Genomic DNA, 17,510 nt, shown 5'->3' with positions numbered 1-17,510 from the left:
CCGCGATTTCGCTGGAAGCGGGTGCAATTATTCAGATTAGCACCCGCTCCCGGCGAAATCCTGCGGTTGTCCTTATGACAAATTTTTAATTATATATATAAAGCTCCGGAACCTGCTTGTACGTTATAATATTGCGCTTTATTTCAATATAGAGGTTTTGCGATGTCATTGTGCGATATCTTTTTCTCCGTGCCGGAGTGTCAGTACTTGTTTGTAACGATCCGCAGTACTAGATTGCGGTACTGGCACGGTAATGCACACCAGTATAATTACAAAAGTATAAGTTTTAAACTTTTTATTCAATTTGAACACCCACTATTGCTATACTCTGCAGATATAACAAAAAAGGTATTCAAAAAAATAAGTAATAATTGATTGCGATTATTTTGTCTATACATGTTCATTGTTTCTGCTTTGAATGAATACATATATCACATTTCTAAGCATTATATCACAAATAAAAATCCTAACGCTGAAGGGGTTTCGAACCTTCATCTATACCTGAATCTATCGCCTAGCAGCCGGGAACCTTCACCATTACTCTATACTAACAGAATTGAAAGTCAATGAAAAACCCATCCTCATGGGCTACAACTCAAAAAAGTTTAAAAACACTTCTTATCAGCTCTATTCCCTTATTAATTATTTTGTATTACTATACATCATATATATGTCAAATAAATTAACTGTTAACGGAAATAAAAATATAAATCAATAAAAATTTTTGTGTTTAGTAGCATAAGCGCCTAATTTTTCTCACAAAACATTTTTTTATATATATTTTTTGTAAACAATTTTTTTCAAAAATGTTTTTTAAACAATTATTTGCACACAATTTAAAAGAAAAGATTTTTCTAAGCAATTTTTATTTCAAATATTTTTTAAAACAATTTTTCGCAGACATTGTTTTTTATAAATTTTTTTGAAATATTTTTTTTTAATTTTGTTAAAAAATTTTGTATCGCCTATTTCCACTAATTTTTCTCTGTGTAACTTTCAAATTTTTAGGTGTTTTGGACTAGTTTAAAACGTTTCACAATTATGTGAAATGTAATGTTTAAGAAAAATTTAATTTTTAATAATGTTTCATTTCTTATTTTGTATGATTTGAGACACTCTGACAGTTTTTCAAAAATGGTAAAAAAATTAAGCTGCTTGACACTTAGAAATAGTTATGGTATGGATGGCACACCAGTCCCAAATCTGGGCTAGACTAGACTGTCAAGAAAATAAGAGAAAAAAAATGATTTTGAAAAGTGTTAATTTCTTTTTTCTTTTTGACATCCTGGCAATTTTTCGAAAGTGTTAAAAAACACTTTGGCTGATTGACACTTAGAAATATTTATGTTATGGATTGCTGAGCAGTCCCAGATCTGGACCAGATTAGACGCTCCATACAATAAGAAGAGAAAACGATTTTTAAAAGTTTTAATTTCTTATTTTGTATGATTTTGGACAATCTAACAGTATTTCGAAAATGTTTGAAAAAACTTTGGCTGATTGGTACTTAGAAATTTTTATGTTATGGATTGCTGACCATTTCCACATCTCGGCCAGACTAGACTGCCATGACTAGACAGTCTAGACGTCGCCAGACCTAGGCCAGACTTGACATCAGACAGCCAGAAGATTTTTCCACTTAGATATTGATACATTTGCAATCGTAAAAGCCCCCCTCCATCTTTTGTACGTTATATTATTTATAATTAAATAATTGCAAATAAGGTTTTGATAAACAATTTTAATTTGCCAGCGTCTGCGAAATTTTCAGTAATTTAGAATAAAAAACGTGTGACTATTCAGCAATATATATTTTAAAAACTTTTAACTGCACGAGCTGTTGCAGTGTATCCTTATTTGTTCTAGTGTACCCTCGAATCTCGCTATAAACACCTCCGTTATAACGAGCGCTTGTTATAGCGAGTTATTATAGTTTAAGGGGTTACATTGGTTTTAAAATTTCAAAAAATCAATTTTTCATTTTTGTATCTGATAGTACAACATGCCTAGAAGATTCTCCTGAACTTTCGCATCAATCGGAATCAAACTCTAGGAGATAGAGTCTTTGAAAATTCTTGCCATCAGGTTCGTCTGGCGAGAAACGTCGCAAGTATATCTAGGCACCTGCTTACCTATTGTTTTCCTCTCTTTTTCGCTAGATTTTCTCACTTTCTAAGGGTTAGTTTTTTTAAATATTTAAATTTTATGCAGTTTTCCCAATTCCTGTATCCCCTTGCACCGCCCATGCGTCGCTTCGAAAACAATACTGATTACCGTTGGCGCGCCTTTTTCTCAAAACTCTAGTTTCAAAGTCGGTGAACACGATTTCTCAAAAACTAATAAACCGATTTCAATAAAATTGGGAATCCTTATTCTATATAGGATTCTCTAATGTTTGAACGAAGGATTTTTTTCTTCGATCAGAACTTGTTTTACAAGGCAATGCATTGTGTAAATTTTACCGAAAATTGTACTTTTTTGTATACAACTGCCGCAAGAATACTTTCTTTCAAGGGGTCTTCGAAGATCAGGTCCAAAAAGAAAAATTTTCAAAATTTCCAAATGAAAATTTCCATAAATATTGCGTAAATATCGTTATTTTACGTACATAGCTGTTTAAATAAGACCAATTACATTAAAATAAAAATTAGAGATAATACGTTTTTTTAGCCTTTAGAGCCCATTAAAACATAAATTTTGTGATTTGAGGGTTACAAATATTTAAAATATTCCTAAAGAACATTTACACTTTAAATTAAATTTAAGGTTAACAATAATTGTAGCTACATTTTCAAGTTTAAAAATGTATGCTTTTGATTCGTAAGTTCTTATTTATAAACGTACTGCACAATTGTTTATAACCTCACTTTGGGTAAAAATTTAGTTTGACATGCACTTTACTCAGCGGCAGATCCACAGCTCTTTTTAATGGCATTATAAATTATAAAAAAAATAATCTCTTTCAAATACTGTGAACCTTACATAACTCCTTATACGTATTATTTCGCAAGTTCAGGGGGGGGGGGGCGATGACCCACGAATTCATTCTCAAGTAAAGTACTAATTAGGAATACGCTTAAAATTATAATTATATAATATACATACCAAAGAAAAACACGGACTTCTTCATTTACATGTTATCTAATAGTTTACACTTGAGCATCGTTCCACTCATAACGTGAGACAACGACGCACCTGCACGCATATTAAACGTCCCATATTTGGTGGGGACCTCTCTCTCGGTCCTTATAGCGCGGTTTTTGTACCCTAGCTCCTTATTGTTGCGAGCTTTAAATGTACACTCAGTTTTCTATTGGTTTACGAAAAAGACATTGGTGCCTGAAGTTTATTAAATACGCGAATACAAAAAAAACAACGTTTTTTACACTTAAATATATTTTGGATTGTTTGATCGATGTTCACTAAAGAAATAGGCGAACACATTTCAATCTTTTTTTGAGGTGAATGGACAAATACGTAATGTGCAAATAATGGTTCTTTTTTGTCATGTTCGTGAAATAATAATTTGAATAACTTTTTTTCAGTTTTTGTTCGGTCTAATCGCGAACAAAACAAGTATATACAAACGTTCCCTATCTTTTTTTCACGTATAAAACAAAATCTTATAAAATCCGATGATTGGTATTTTTTATGATGTATGGGATTTTTATATGAGATATTTATGTTCGATATATGGGATTTTCTTGGTGAAACCGAGGACAATAAACAAATAGTAAAAAATTTCAATAAAGCTATGCGCAATGCTTCTATTATTGTAAAGTGATTTGATGAAACAAATCAATCCTTTCTTCGACCGTTGATATTTATTGATTTAAAATCGTAGATTTCAATTGTTTATGTCTTACGGTACAATCGCAAATCAAAAATAAATTATGAGTCAAAAGAAAATTTTCTTTGAAACTCAGATATTTATTAAATAGAAAAACTCCTTTTAATCATCCTTACGTTTCGGTACACATGCGTACCTTTTTTAAAGGTTCTTAACCTAAGTAATTATATTAAAGATTAGTAATTTCAGTCTGAAAAAATATGATGAATAGTTACGTAGATTAAAATACATTGTTACCTGAGTTGATGATGTTTCAAAATAGTCAAACAGATCAAATTTCAGTCCAAAAAAACATTTAAATCAATTGTTAAAAAAAATTAAAATTTCATCCGATATAACTCTTGAGAAACGATATTGTAAGTAATTTGAAAACTGACCTAATTTTTGAATATTTTTCACAATGTTTTCAATTTCTAAACGTAGACATTTTGTATGGAAATTGAATTTAGTTTTTTGAAATTTTGACATTAAATTATCATTTAAATTAGTTAGATTATAATTACTTATATTTTTTTGAATCAATAGAAAATTAGTTATTCTTAAGGAAGAGCTTACTTTCTTAATAAGGTGTAGAAATAATGCCTTATTGCCAACACATATTCAACAAAATTTAAGTGAATACAATGTAACTAATTTAAATTATAATTTAATCTCAAAATTTCCAGAAACTAAATTCAATTTCCGCACAAAATGTCTACGTTTAGAAATTGAAAACACTGTGAAAAATATTCAAAAATTAGGTCAGTTTTCAAATTACTTACAATATCGTTTCTCAAGAGTTATATCGCATGAAATTTTAATTTTTTTTAACAATTGATTTAAATGTTTTTTTGGACTGAAATTTGATCTGTTTGACTATTTTGAACCATCATCAACTCAGGTAAAAATGTATTTTAATCTACGTAATTATTCATCATATTTTTTGAGACTAAAATTACTAGTCTTTAATATAATTATTTAGGTTAAGAACCTTTGAAAAAGGTACGCATGTGTACCGAAACATAAGGATGATTAAAAGGAATTTATCTATTTAATAAATATCTGAGTTTCGAAGAAAATGTTTTTTTGGCTCATAATTTATTTTTGATTTACGATTGGATCGTAAGACATAAATAATTGAAATCTACGATTTGAAATCAATAAGCTTCTATTATTGTTCGGTATATCAGTATCCATTCTTTTTGTTAAAATATTTTGGATGAGTGATAAACTTTTTTAAAAACTTGTTTGCTTAAAACTTACGAAATCTCTTGCGAAGTTTGTCGTTTTGAAGTAATAATAACGTTAAATACAAATATTTGACAGATTATTCATTTAAAGTTCTTTATTATTTTACCCAGATTGAAATATCATTGTTATAAGTTTCAAAACACTTTCAGATTAAGAAAAAACTGTTTGTAGCATTTGGGAATTGAAAATGACTTGTTAAAAATGTAATAATAAAGAGTAACGGCATTATAAATAATCACTTTTTTCTGTAACTGCAACGGCAGCGGGTTACTTTAAACAAAAGTAACGGAAAATCGTTCTATTTCAAACAAGAATATATAGCCAACGCAATTTTCAACTTGTAAATTTGAAGACTTAAAATGATAAATTTTCTATGGCAGTTTTGATTCACTGCATTAGGGTTAGTGAACTGCCCAATATTAAGATCCTTGATTCATTTTATAATAAATTTTAAACTTTTAATAAGATCAGCACTTATCGGCATGAGGATTTTGCGCAATTTGAAAACGGTACATTATAGCAATATACTACCCCATTCACGAAAGGTGGTTTGTTTCGCTAAAGGGGAATTGGTGTAGTTATATCTGTGGCTTCATACGTGGCTTTAGAGGACAATGTAACGGTCTTACATAATCCTGATTTAATAAATCTAACAGTTGTGCACCCATAGCTAGGGTGCGACCACTGAAGGCAACGCGTGCGTAACTAATGCGAGAAAAAATACGAGGACGAATGATTCCAAAAGTCTTTTAGTCTGCATAATAATGTACCGTCAGGTTGAATTAGGCTTATGCTGCCAACATGTATCACTTCCTGTGTTAGGTACAAAATGATTGTTGACAATAATGAATGTACGAATTTTGGAGTATTTGAATTATAGCTCGGATTATAGTGAAACCTTTAGTTCTATATTGATAACATTTTTTCATCATATTTCAGTGAAGTATTTATGTTAAGTGTTCTACAAAGGGTTTCTTTTTGCTACAATATTTTCCCGATTGTGAAAGAATAAAAGATTTGCAAAGGACTTTTAAAAAGGATTTGAAAGAATAAGGGATTTGCAAAGGATTTGCACCTTGACCATTTTAATTACTAGGATGCTGGGAATTCAAATCTGACTGTAAGCGTAATCGCACAAATGCAAATTAACCGTACAGAAGCAGAGAGCTTTACAGAGGGGCCAAGCCTGAGAAAGAATGTAACTGCCTACATTGAGTTTACATATTCCGCGCTACAGATGTAATAAAAGACTTTTACCAGAACTTAATACTGCCATTTTGATAAAAGTTTAATTCGCATGCGTTTAACTCGAGTATATTTCAGGGAAATAACAATTTAATATTATAAATGTACTGCTTTTATATTTCTTTACTTTGAAATGATTAAGCAGAATGTAAAATCATGTTGAACTCCACTGAAATGCCTTTTCACTTCATCATTAACTTTTGACATAAAATTCCCTAGCTGGCATACGTTAGGGCACTTATCAGCCATTGGTCCTGCCTGCTTGTCTCCCAACTCCTCTACAAACCCACAACAAAACCGACAGCGACCCGGTAAGAGCGGATTGAAAGTAGAGGGCAGGGTGGGAGGGTGTTAAGAGTTTAGAGGGGCCTTCTAAGGGCTGTACTTCCCCCTGTCCAAAAATAAGCATTTGAATCTGGAGTCTGGACCTTTGGGTAGCTAAACCCGCCCTACCCTCTGCCGTTGCTACAGATCTACGCCTGTGATCCGAATATAACAGCGCTAATTATATTAGAACCAGCCGGAGGAAGCTCATTTTAAATACCCGCACCTCTGTTTGCAAGGTAATTTTCGGGCCAAAACACCAAACTGTTTCATTTGTCTATGTAAAAAAATATTTTTTGGACTTTCTTTAATAAATATTCTTCGTGGCCAAAAGAAAGGCTATAAACTCTGGCTGTTGGTCGACAGAATGTTTGAACGATATAAGGAAATGAACGTCCCTCTTGTACTCGGTTATCTTAACTCCTCGGACATTTTAATTTTCATCAAAGCAGCCATTAACTTTTACGAGAGCCGTTTATTTTTTAATCTGTTTAGTGTCTCACGCGAAAGCGCCTATATATTTAATTTAACCTCTCGACTAGGTGGCCATTGTGTGAGTCTGTGGACTCGAGAAAAGGGAGAAGTGTAACAAAGGGGGTGGGAGTTTGGGTTAGGTTAGTAGAGTAGAGTAGCATGGTTCTCGCTTGGAACTGGGGTGGTTTGTGGGTGCAATCGCTACTCCAGCTCCCCGTGATCCCCCGACGCCCGTTACGTTAATTAAATACATTGTTGCGGGGACAAAGACGCACAGTGTGTATTTTGAGCTTTATAGGTGTAGAGGGGCACCTCAAGCAAACGCAGTTTCCACGTCAAGTCATCTGGTTAATTTTCTAGCGACCTTAAAAAAAAATGTAAACCTAAACAGTCTGCTCTTATATAACAATTCAGTCCTTAATGCCACAGAAAAAACTGGGGTTTCCAGTAGAAAAAAATTTTTGTTCCAAAGGAGCTGCAACGAAAATAAACCACACATGCTGAAAAGGAACCCAACACGATAAATAAGCTCTAAATGATATCTTAGTTGGTGTTCGAAGTGATCCCAATTGTAATTGAGCCTATTTGTAAAGATTTAATATACAAATGTATATTTATATTTTAAGCATTTTTAATAGTGTTCATGTAGTTTGGAGTATAATCGAAAATAAAATTGACAAACAAAAACTTCTGTAATTTTGACTCTGGCAAATATTGAAGCCATAAATTGTTAAAATAAGTTTCTTTAAGAAAAATTCGTTATATTTATATAGTGCTTTGAAAGAAGTGAAACAGAATGTACATTTCATTACGAACGCCTTGCAATCATTCTAAACCACTATACGATAAATGTGGGTCACGCGATGTTGTGTTTCATGTTGGCGCATGGCAAAAAACAAGACGGAGAGAAGTGCAATTTCTAATTTGCCGTTTTTTTATCCATCAAAAAATTAATTTTGTTGAAAACCAACACACCAGAGAAACAAGAAATTGAAAGACGAAAGTTGTCATTAGAATGTGCTCACGCAGCAGGCGGATGTTTTTCACTCTTTAAGATGTTTTTCACGATTAAAATAAGAACTATACGCAGAAAAAAGAAATGTGATATTTACTTATCAAGAATTGTAAAGGGGTTTTTGTAACCGTAACAGTATAAACTGCTCTTAATAAGAGGGTGAAAATGTCAAAATCACTTAGCATTTCGTAAATGTCACAATGAAATTAAGGTTAATGCAAAGGTTTTCCTTCAGTAGAATAAACCTGTATTTCCGCGTATTACATAATGTACGACATGTAAAATCCACTGAACCGAGAATAAAATAGTAGTGCAGTGGACATTACCGAAAGATCGGTACATGCTACTGATCAGATTAGTTTACTTCATAGACATAGGAAACAAGGGACTAGGCATGCCATTGCGGGGGTGATGCAATGAGGGGGGAGGTCCGCTATCTTTTGATGTCCCGCGAATAAACATGGCTGCGCCCACATGTTTATATTCTCATGCACAGTTTTTCGGCAAAAATGCTCGTGCGCATAATCAAATGGCACATCGTAAGATAGCGGATCTCCCCCCTCTCGTGGATTCAACCCCGCTCGCCCCTAAAAGTCGCAACGCAATCTATCCGCGTGGAGCACCGGGTGAATTCACGACGCAATCGGCAATGAATGGATTGCATCACCTAAAAAACGTTCCTTTTTTACATTTCTGTGACAGTTGTCACATTACTCCAAATTCTCACTTAGCAAGAAAGAGGTTTTATAAACATAATACAATTTTGTATGGCACAACTTATTCACAGATCACGTACACTTGAGAGTTTATTGGATTAAGACGTGTTTTTGTTCCGTGACTGTTTCAGCTGACATATTTGCGGTGGGCACGACCTACAGAGGCGCTGCAATCGCATCCTTATGATCGGGTCACGTGGTTTGAAAGCAGGCCAGTTTGAATGTTTACATCGTGACGTCTCCTAATAATTAAAATTATTTAAATAAAAAGAATTTTAAATTGACGCGAGGTACCTAAAATTATTAGAAATTTGTAAATTTGTGCATGGAACATTTCAATATATTTGTAAGTATATTAAATTCGAATACTTAATAAATGTAAAAGCTCTGTAGATGAATTCATATATTTCAATTTCAAATTGAGGTTGTTGCGTGGATAAAAGCTCCTATAACCTCGAAATGGAAACGATCAATTTTACTCAACAAGTTTTCGAATTAAATTTTTTGTCTATGTTGATATAATTTATTATATACTACTTTCTGAAATGTAACCGATAATAATTTTTAATAACAAGTAAGAAGTAGCCAATCTTGATATCTTGTGTAAATTCGTGACATCTCTTAATCTATTCTTTTTAATTTATTGTGAAATTTTCGTAATTATTATTTTTAAATATTTCTAGAATAGTAAATATATCAAGTTCACAATATTTTTAATTTCTATTCAAAAAGTCATGTTTTTATAGTTAAAATAATAATTAGCAAGTCTTCGTAAAATGCAGAGATCACAGTGGTTCAGCAGCCCAATTTTAGGGGAAATGGGGGATTTTTTATTCGAAAAAAGCGATTTTTGTAAAAAAGGACGACAGATTTTTCCTTCAAAAAACATTAACGTAATCAACAAAAGTTAATGAATTTACCACTTTTATAAGAAAATACAAATTTCTATAACAAATAAAATTACATTATGATCAGTCGTGAATTATTTTGTCCCTTAAGAAAAAAATTGATAATGTTAATTAAATCACGTCGGATGTTCATTTTTCTACATTTTTCTGCGCTGATAAAAAAAAACTAATATTTCAGGAGACAGTTGAATTTCCAAAAAAAAAAAAAACGTTAATTTGCAGCCAAGAAGGATAAATTTTCGACTAACAAAGATTACCTCTTAACAAAATAGTTACTCTTCAACCAACAAAGTCAAATTTTGAATCAAGCAGTTGATTTTTCAATAAACAGGACGAAGGTAAATAAATTTATTAAGATCATTATTTCTTCACATGTGAACGCAGCTAACCCATAAACATCAATCACAACATTCATTTTTTGATGCACTGCCAATGTATCTTAGGATTAGAAGACTTTCAGTTATTATAATTTAAGATTATACCAATATATTTCACTAAACTCCTAAGGTTGACACAATTCTTAATAAATATTACACGTAATTATTCCACATAAGCCGCACATTTCGCATATAAGCAAATAGAACGAGACTGTTTATAAAGGATCGTCTAGTAGTCGCCAGGCTTCGAATTTTCGTGCCCACCGCGAATAGATGTGAGGTAAATGCGAAAACTTTTGTTGTGTTTCGCGATGGCATGGGCGCGTATTCAGAAGTCGTTCCCGAGGTCGCCACCCTCAGTTAAAAATGCATTTCAAAATGATTTTACAGATCGCAACTCGTGTAATAGTGTAGTGGTTAAGACTATTGACTTGCGTGCTTAGGTTTATGCCTTCGAATTCCCCCCCCCCCCCCCACTGCATGCGAAACTTTAATTGTTTTATTCACAATTTATAGTGCTGTCTTAACTGTCGTCCACGCCGATAACATAATTTAGGTCTCTTTATATTATTCGTTAAAGTGACATGATAATTCGTAATAGTAGCATCCAGGAACTGAACAGAATAGCGACTGGATCGGTAAAATCCACTGATCCGCACGTCAGCATTACTTGAGATTCGGTACTAGTAACCATCAATGATTGTCTTACTTATTTGCTATAATTGTAACGTTTACTGAATATCGTGTTGTCCATATATGTACTTGGAAGATCGGTAGGTTTAACTTGGTTTTGAGTAAAATATAAGGTTTTTTTCTACGTGTACGCTCCCTATTAAAAAGTGATTCATAACAAATTTGTAGATCTTTTTCAAATGCACAGTTTCTGTCAACTCATCTTTTTCTGTATTTTGCATGTGCTTGAAGTTCTGAATAACCATTGCGATAAATTGTTTGTCTTTTTGAATTCTATAAATATCAGCACCGAGAATCTTTTAATCTTTAAAACAAGTTGTATCCTTTTTGCTCACTTTTTGAATTTTTATCCAAAACGGCTGGCTAAAGACCTTGACCTTTAGTTTAGGACACTCAAAAATATACCAAAGGCCAAGCCAAGCTGTAAACTCTTTCGAAAGTTAACGTGCTGACAAACTAAAAATCTACAGACTAACAGACAGACAGAATAATTTTAAAAATATATTTTTCTGTATTAAGCGACAGTTCTGGAGTTTCAGCTTCTTCTATTGCATAAAATGTAAAGGTAATTATTAACTCATTTCGATGGGTGCTAAAAGAAAATACGCAACTCGCGGCGACAGATAGAAGCTTCGTACCTCGCGCACGCGATACTAAGTATATGGAAATTTCTATATGCATAGTATAGACTATAGAGTGCGCGAGTTACGTAGTTTCTATCTGTCGCCATGAGTTGCGTATTTTCTTTTAGGACCCATCGATTTGAAAAAGAATCGCGGAAATTTATACTAATAATCGGTTTATTCTGTAGATATTTTGTATGTTGAAAGATATCAATACAAATATTAAAAAATATTGTCCTTAGAATTGTCTCAGGGTGTCTACTCAAATTCGGTAAAAAAATTCCCTGCTAATTCTAGGTTGTTTCCAGGTATCTATAGATTTTACCAAGATATAATTTTCTTGAATAATGAGCCACTAAGATATCAAATGTCACATTTTTTAAAGCAATTCTGATCCTACATCCCTTAAAAAGTATTACATAATACTTTTAAAAAACTTCCGTTATCTATTTGTGAATGGTTAAATTGTAGTTAACTAAGTTTATTAAAACTGGTAAAAAAAAATTATAATAAATAAAGCGTGATCCAAAAAAGTTTTTTTTAAATATCTGCCCTACATGTGCATTTTATTCTTTTCCTATTCTAAAGTAAAAAAAAAACCATTAACAGCGGAAACTAAAATAACATAAGCAATTTTTTGCAAATCATGGGCTTTAGAGATACGATATTTTTTCTGCCGATATACAGTGGATATTTTACACGATACGGAAAAATTTTTAAGTATCGAGCCATTTTAGAATAAAAAATAAGGATATTTTCTAGTCCACTATAATAAGTATAGAACAATTACGCGAGTTAATTATAAATAATCTTTTTCTTTGTCCTTATAAATATATAACTGTGTAGGAACAGTATAATTTTTATATATAAAATCAAATAATGTTTCTTGATGTATGAAAGTAAATTTATAGAAGGACAAGAAATTTCCTGATAGTACAAGCTTTTAGGAAAGTTATAATTACCACTTAAAGCAATCTAACTCTTAACGAAAAATTCCTTTAATATATTGAACTCTAACCTAATTGAGCCTACCGGAAAAATGAGCTTCCTAACTTTTTATTCAAATTTTTTTCACTATTTTGATAGTTATTTGATAGTTACTTACCCTTAGAGCAGATGTAGAACGTAATTAAATTTTTTTATTGGGTAACACGAATTTTTCAGTGTCTAAGTTTCAAAGAAAATAATCCTGTAACAACATTTTTCGTCAAATAACACTAGCTATCATTTACTGAATTTTAACTTCCCAATAATTTATATATAAAGCTTTAACCTATTATTTGTGCGATGGCCGCTGGACCGAAAACTAGGAAATGACCGGGAATTTTTTGAAACCGGAAAAAACCGAGTAATGAGTATAATAGTGAATTTATTCATTTATAAGGAATTTCACAAATTATTGGAAGAACCATCTATCAAATCTTTTGGAATATCACAAATATCATTCCGTGCAGAAAGCTCGATCTGTCACCGATCGGGTCCAGAACAGTCCAAATCGGGTCCCGATCGAGAATTCCGGTCGAGACCAGATTGTGTATGAAACACACGTCCAGATCGGGACCAGGTCGGGCCACCCGATCGGTGCCCGATCGATACACGATCAGTCTCATTATAATCCATTTATGAATTTCAAGAATGGAGATTTAATGTAAGTAAACTAGAAACTATCGAATGGTCCTCTCCTTTCGAAGGCCACCTTAATATTCTGGGTTCCCAATTAAGTTATTTTAAGTTAAAATTAATGTAGTACAGGCACGAAAATATGAAGTTTCAGACTACAAAATTCAATAATAATTGTACTTTTTAGAAAAGTAAGATTATTGTAGATGGTATCAGTTTCGAGCAAAAGGTTTGTTTTTTATGAAAAAATGGATTATCATTAGAAATATTTTAATTAACAATTTTAATTTTTTGAATAAATTTTGTCTATAAAACTTCTTGACAAATTAGTAAAAGTTTTTTCGCAAAAAGATTCCCTACAGCTTGGCATTTTTGAATGTTTCCAAAGAAAATCATCGAGAAATAACCCATGATTTACGATTTATTAACATTTTTCTGCAAATAAATTCAATTTTCTGTCAATTGCATTACTTCTTGAAGAATTCGAGAAGGTGGTTGTACATAATAGTTTCGCCAAAAAATTGAGCTATCATTTGTTAGATCGTTTTTTTTCAAGTCTGTTGAGAAGCAATATAGACAAAACAACTTTTGAAAAAATGCAAATTTTTGAATGAAATATTTATGGTTATTTTAAATAATATTTACAGAATATGCATTTAGTTGATTTTTATTATTATTAATTTATTTCGACCTAATGGGCATTTTTATAAGTTGAAATGTCACTGTTTATAATAAATAAGAAAAATAACTTTGTTTAGGGTTTTAAACTTCGCGCGAATAGCAGCCAATTAGATGCCGAATGCGACGCATGCGCAGTTGAGTAACTAGCTGTTGCAATCCCTACACAATTAGCATTTTGAATTTGTATTGGACCAGATCGGTATTACGTTTAAAATCGGGCGATTCCTGACAAGATATCAAATATTATGATTCAATTAAAAATAAATTCGATTTCAACTTTTTTTTAATGTTAAGTTTAATTGTTAACTTTTTTAATTACTACATAATTAAATTAATTAATGGTTTTTAAAACTAAACTATATTTCGAGTTTTAAAAATTGTACAATAATTATTTTACAATGTGAGTCTAAATCAGTTTTAAATTAAACAATTTACAGATTTTGACGTTGAAAAGTCAACTCTTTCAATACGAAAGCCTTAATAACTAAGCAAATTGAAATATCTGATTCAAACTTTATAAAATAATTTTAATGTGAAAATAACTTTAAATTAATATATTTAATTATTAAATGATTTTATTTCATTAAGTCCTATTTAAATATTGTTTCAGTCGAAAATATTACATTTTTAACCCATTCAGTTCGAAAATTTTTATTTAAAAATATGTCTGAATGAGCAGTTATACGTCAAATATTCAAAACTAAAAAATTTGAAACTGTATTCCGTGTGCAAAATTTATGTCAAAACCATATTCGGGGGCTGACTGGGCTCTGATCGGGCAAATCTTGTAATCAAATACTCAGACGGTAGCTGGCCGGGCGCTAAATGGCAATAATGAGATTGTTGAACTTTGTTTATAATTTAATTACTTTTTCGGATTTTATTGAAAAATTAATGTGTATACAAAACTCGAATCGTGATAAATGTATAGTAAACATTTTTAAATAGAGATTATAATAAAACTATAAATTAATGACGGTAAAAGACACACAGATATTAAACTTATCATTGTTTGAACTTTTGTAAACGATTAATAATAAATTTAAAATAATATAATACCTAATATATAATATAAAAAGAAAATGACAAAAGCTTCGAAACAACGAGTTTTTTGGCGTGATTTTAAAATTACCTTACACAAAATTTAAAATTTCTGTAAAATATATGATTTAAATTTTTTAACAGAAAAATTGTGAGTTCCATCTTTAAGAAAAATTGCAAATGTTCAGAAAAAACTTACATTTTGCATCAATCTTAAACGTTGTAAAATAGTGTAAAACACCTAAAAACCAAACCTTACACGAAAGTTTAAAAAATCCTCATAAGCTACATGAGGATGGCTTTTTCAACGAGTTTCAACTTGTCGGTTTAGCGCAGTGGTTAGCACTCCCGACTGCTAGGCGTTAGATTTAGGTATAGATATGTAGGATCGGACTATTAATATTTAAAGTTAAATTACTGGCAATCATTTAATACTGAGTTTTTAAATACTTTTTTGTCTCTCAACGACTACATAAAAATAATTAATATTGTCTGTGTGCTGGGCGTGTGGAATTTCATATATATTAATATGCTTCAATTCCGTCGTAAAAAAGATTCAAATTGATCAATAAATTCAGGGACCGATGCTCTTCATACAATTGAAACCCGAATTATTCGAATCCAGTAAAGCACCAATTAATTTCGTCCGGGCCACGGTCGAGCTCCCCGGCCATGCAACATTTAATTTTTTAACGTTGCAATTGTTATTGTAACGTTGAGTAAGAATTGAAAATTATTAATTTGAAAGGACCAAAATTGAGAAAAATAAAATTAATATTGTTATTTAATTTCTTTCCAACTTCTCCTATTGAGTCGGATTATTCTTATTGAGTCGGAGAAGAGGAAGTGTCGATTTTTTCTAAATCTAAAAGAGGGATTTTTTATTGTTACGGTTGTTATAGAACTGGAAGGAAGGAAATTCGTTTTGTAAAGTTTTTCTAAATAGGAAGATGCACTCATTTTTGCATATAGTTAGATGATATCTTTGCTGTTTTCTTTAAGATATCGTTTTTTAATTTATCCAACTATTATAACAGTAAAGACGATTTTTTGATTGGCATTAGGGTCGATCGTATTTATTTTTTTTTGTGTTTTGCTATTAATTTAAAAAATATTATTTTATTTTTGATTAAAAGTAAAAATTAGATTTTTTATCTTTTATACCGGACTGACTCACTGGATTTATCAGTAAGACTATGTGAATCAGTCTTAACTTACACATTTTAATTAATGAAATTCATTGCAATCTATATTCTCCGAAGAAACTTTTTATTTATAACGTTTTTATTGAGTTAGAAGAGGGACATGTTTCATTTCTTCACATTTTTATTAATGCGAGTTGAAATTGAGTACCTATAAGTTTTAATTTAGAGAATTTAAAACGATAGCGCGGATTCATATTTTTTAACCAGAGAGCTTTGAACATTTCAATTGATCAAAGTGTGAAGGCTTAAGATTTGCAGTTTAATTGCACTTAATTGAAAATTTTCAATTGAAAAGTGTTAAATGCTTCTATCTTATATGTGTCAATTATTGACAGTTTGAATAAAAAATTTCCAAATTAAAATTTGTTTAAACTTTAATTTAAATTTCACTAGTTACGAACATTTTTGTAGCACAAACACACGCATGATTGAAGATATTTGGCGGGGAATCCCAAGTCATGAGCCCAGTGCAGTCGGTCAGATGGTGTGATCGTCGCGAGCTCTACTATTGGGACTTTAAAATTGCATGCGCTACTGGTGGTCACTGCGCGAACTAAAAAACATGGCCGTCAGGAGTATACACTTGGCTATGTTTTAAATGAAATTCAGACGATATTTTGCTTTTAAATATAGCAAAATTGACATCATTTTCAACAGTGAGCATATAAAACCTTGTGATTAAGATTTTGTTCACGAAGATGGAATTTCCGATCTCTCCTACAAAAAAATAGAAGCAAATAAAGGTAATGTTTAAGAATTACGGCTTTTCTGAATTTCATCATTTTACTTGCTATTTTTATTTTAATAACTTCAGTTGTTCATTGAAAACAAGAATCAGTCGGGGGAAGCGAAAACATTCTGGTTTTTATACATGTTTTATCGATAATGAAGTGTAATTTTTTACTTTAATCACACCCGATCGCTTTTCCAAGTTTTAAACAGGTCTTGAAAACGAAAAAATATATTTAAAAAATAGTTTTCTCGCTTTCCCCGACTGTTCTTATTTTTCATGACCAATTAATGGTATTTTGGTAGAAATTGCAAATGAAATGATGGAATTCAGAAAAGCCATGATCCTACAGTCCCTACCAAAAGAAATATCTGAGTTTTCTTTAGCGAAATAGCCTGGTCCATTTGAGTCCATAAACAAATTCGATTTGAAACAAAATAGTCTCGGAGATAGTTTGAGAGATTTGGGTCCTTTTCAAGATCCTTTGAGTGGTACTTTTATGAGTGGTGCGACGGTAATATAATGTTCCTTTTGTATTCGTCGCGTACTGGGCGGGCAGAGTTATTTACAGTAGTTGGTCGTGGCTAATCCGCTCTCCCTTTTTAAATTTCTCTTCAAATTATTAACTTTTTTTTTAATTGATGAATTTTCTTATTATACTTATTTATAATTATAACTTATACCAGGTGTATACATATGAAACCGGTATTGCCATCTAGCGGCTAGTAGGCACACTTGTAGGCACTGTCGGAACTTATCATTTGTGCTAATTGGCGTA

At 31.5% G+C, this 17,510-nt stretch overlaps 1 protein-coding gene across 1 annotated transcript in view; it reads left to right on the top strand.

Annotated features, from left to right (window-relative positions):
- Window positions 1-17,510, top strand: part of LOC117169770 (homeobox protein Nkx-6.2-like) — a 301,198-nt gene that overhangs the window by 281,016 nt on the left and 2,672 nt on the right. The window lies entirely within an intron of this gene.

The sequence above is a fragment of the Belonocnema kinseyi genome, chromosome 3 (genome assembly GCF_010883055.1).
Source record: "Belonocnema kinseyi isolate 2016_QV_RU_SX_M_011 chromosome 3, B_treatae_v1, whole genome shotgun sequence".
Lineage (NCBI taxonomy): Eukaryota > Metazoa > Arthropoda > Insecta > Hymenoptera > Cynipidae > Belonocnema > Belonocnema kinseyi.
The sequence above is the reverse complement of the archived record's forward strand: the minus strand, read 5'-3'. Positions and strand labels throughout refer to the sequence as shown.